This window comes from Tupaia chinensis, unplaced genomic scaffold (genome assembly GCF_000334495.1).
Source record: "Tupaia chinensis unplaced genomic scaffold, TupChi_1.0 Scaffold000377_1, whole genome shotgun sequence".
In the NCBI taxonomy this organism is placed as follows: domain Eukaryota; kingdom Metazoa; phylum Chordata; class Mammalia; order Scandentia; family Tupaiidae; genus Tupaia; species Tupaia belangeri.
Genome location: NW_006159875.1, coordinates 633463 through 637027, shown reverse-complemented (window position 1 = coordinate 637027; position 3565 = coordinate 633463). Strand labels below are relative to the sequence as shown.

At 41.0% G+C, this 3565-nt stretch overlaps 1 pseudogene; it reads left to right on the top strand.

The window, feature by feature from the left end:
* The first annotated feature begins 1022 nt into the window (after positions 1 to 1022).
* Positions 1023 to 1104, top strand: LOC114008719 (uncharacterized; annotated as a pseudogene).
* Positions 1105 to 3565: the final 2461 nt, after the last annotated feature.

The following is a 3565-nucleotide window of genomic DNA, read 5'->3' as shown; positions in this document are numbered from 1 at the left end:
TTTTTCAAACTACCAGGTCTAGGATTTAAACCATGCTCTTGGCCATATGAGATTGAGTCACTTTAACCACCATGTCACCTTCTGGTTATTTTAAAAATGAACATTTAATTCCACATTCAGATAAACCAATATAATTTATTTTAAAAATAAATAAAATAAGAATAAAATTTTACCATTTCTATGTATTTATGAAAAATTATTTATACAAAAATTATTAAAAGAGAAAAAGAGAAATAATCCAACCTTAGCTGCACATATAGAAATGCTACCTGTGACCAGGCAAAGAGCCAGGAATGAATGTTGTGACTGCACCTTCCTCAAGTGAGGAATATTCTGGGAAACCTCACTCCTGTTTTCCCTCCAGGGCAGAAGTCTAGTTATTAGATTAGAGTGTCCATAATTGGTTCTATATTAGCAAAGATAGCAAGCATAGTGTCCAGCATGAGGAAAGGTGGATCTTTGGAATTATTTCTAACTTCAGAGCTAGGAATTGCTCAGTCCAGCTTCCCTGCACTGCCAGTCCAGGGAGACCACGAGGACACTGCTCCTGGACTCAGCAATGAGGCTGTCTCCCACCATGCTCAGTTCAGAAGGGAGAATTTGACACCTGATGCTGACGGAGTCCTGGCCGAAAACCTACTCCCTACCTTCCACCTCAACTCTCTACACCTGGATAAAATGAAGGAGTGGAATCCTAGTTCCACCAAGGAGACGTATCTGCAGCTCTTCTGTTCTATGAGGCTCTCTGCTATCTGTACATACTGTGACACGAGTTTCAGGACATGAAATTTCAGTGAAACAATGACTAGGAGAGGAGGCATCTAAATATGACCATGCATGAAATTATACTTTCCCATTTTCCATGATAGCTGCCCTTCAGATGTTTGTCACAAAGAGGCAAACTAGTCAACCGTGTCCATATTAGTCTAGTATGAGAGCTAAGATGATAACCACTGTTTGAGCTGCTATTCCCCCATGTGAAATTCCTACCCAAACTTAGTGCTTAGAACACCCACTTTATGACCCTTTTGTAGTTCCTAAGTGTGACGATTGGGTGTCTGTGCCTCCTTCGATCTTTGTTATCAGCACAATACTTGTGTGACATGAAAAACAAACAAACAAAAATCTAAACGGCCATTTTATTTTGTTCCCAATTTTGACAAGGGCCTTGGCTGGGCTGCTTTTACAAGAGAACTTTCATGTACTGCCAGCCAAATTCAAGGGGAGGGCCTACCAGTCTGCCTCTCAATGGGATCGAGGTCAAAGGATTTGTTGACCTTCTTTTTATTAGTATTAGATTTTTGCAATAGGGCATGTGCACTCCCTGGAGAGAGACACAAAGAGAAACAGAGAGCAGGAAAGTGAGAAACCTTCCCCCTAAACCCCCGCCAGGGAGGATGGACACACAGCAATCTCTTCTCTGTTCTCCTCTTAGGACCTCAGGGTCTGGGGCATGCACACACTCACACCTGGTGTGTTTTTCAAGTTGCCACATGGATTGGCCATGTTGGATCCAGAGCCTTAACCATTACACCTGGTTAAGTCTACATGCTGACCCATAGCCTTCTTTTAAAGCCACACATTATTTTCTATGAGCCTTTTAAGAAATAAACCTTCCATCTTCGCCTATGTTTCGCTACATTTTTCGTTTAAGTCATTTGGTCTTATCCCCAAAAAAGACGGTGTTATCTTATCAGAAACACATATGTCTTCCCAAATTTTACTTCTCTTTGTAGGCATATGTCTTTTATAACAACTCTTTCATAAATTAGAAAAAGAAAATAGCTTGCAATGAGCAAATAAAGTAAAATTCACTAATTTTGTTTTCATTTCTTTGTGTTTTATATAAATAACTGTGATGTGATATCTCTCAGGTTAAAATGACCTAAGCTAGCATCTGATTTTTCTCTTTCCAGAGTTTATTCTAGCTGAGACCAGCAAGAGGAGAAAACACACTAAGAATGTTGGTGTGTTTGCTAAAGTTCATCTCTAACAGCAGCTTAAAATTCAAGATCTCGATTGACTGTATATCAGCCTCCCTGGGTCTTTCCCACACCAGAGTTGAGACTCTCGCTCTGTCACAGGATACTTAGGAGAACAGACCAATGTTCTACAGGGGAGTAGGCCCTGTCCAAAGAAATGATCCATTAATTTCCCTTGTTAATGAGAGTTTACAGAAACATACTTTGATTTTTGAGTGCATTCTCACTTCACCAAATATTAAATAAATAAATAAATAAATAAATAAATAAATAAATAAAGATAAGTAAAAGAATTGTTTCTTTATATTTCTTAAAATTTATTATTATTATTGTTTACACATTCAATCACTATGCATCATTTAGATTATAAAGAAGAGACTTTACCCAGCATGATACACACCTCAGTCCAGCCCAGTTGAAAATACATTTCCTCATCAATAGGAATACGCCATATCTGTGTCCCATAAATGTCTTACCTCTCTATTGTCCCCCAAATTTTCCTTCCTATGCTCTTCCCCTCTCCCACTCTCCTTCCACTTTGTCCCCAGTGTCCATAACAATTTTCGAAGCTTTTATGTCCTATAATCTTTCAGTCTCTGTCTCAGAGTGCCGACAGTTGGTCTGTGTTAAGTGGAGACATACAGTGTCTCTGTTTTATAGCCTGGCTTGCTTCACTCAGCAATAAACATTCCACGTTCATCCACTTTCTAGCCAATGCCAGGGGCTTGTTTTTTATGGTGGAGTACATGTGCCACACGAAAGTGTGGAATCCCTTCTGAGACTTCATCTTCCCAACCCCATGACTCTCTCTTTAGAAAAGCGTGAGTAAAAAGGAGTTAGTGTTATCGAGCTCTGGGTATGTGCAGTCTATCACACCACGTACGCACAGCTCTGCAGGAGCTTCTCCGCTGCACAGACCGGAGACCGAGACTGAGGCTGGCTTGGTAGCTTGTCCATGTCCTCAGGCTACCGAGAGGCGGCACCAAGTCTCACTGTTTCTGGTTACGAGCCCCAAACCTTCAATCAGTACCACTCTTTTTAGTACCCTGATACCAGACTGGGCTTCTTCATATATCTTGAGAGACTGGAGAAAAGATTCATAAAAAAAATAAAAAATAAAAAATAGCACACACTGGTAATAGATACAAAATGTGCATCCCTTTCCTTATCATTATTAACTAAATATCGCCATGTTAGTAATATCATAAAAAAGTTACCTTTGGCCCAGCCTCCATAGCACAGCTGACAGGACACCAGACTGTGGAGCTGGAAGCCTCACACCAGCTCTGATCTGAGTCCCTGGCCTAGTCATCCTGAAACACGCCAGGCATGTGCGTGCTTTCCCTGGGCCCTGGTGGGTGGGAGGACTGGCACTAGGGACGTGTGCTGTGATGGCCTGTGGAGGGCGTCCCTCTGTCTCCTTCTGTCCCTTTCATGTGCACATGGCTGCACTCTCTCATAAATTGTTTTAAAATTAATTTTTAATTCCCACCAGCAGTGTAAGAGTTCCCCTTTCACCACACCCCTGCCAACAGTTACCATTTTTCTGGTTTTTTCCAACAGTTTCCATTTTTTTGTTTTTT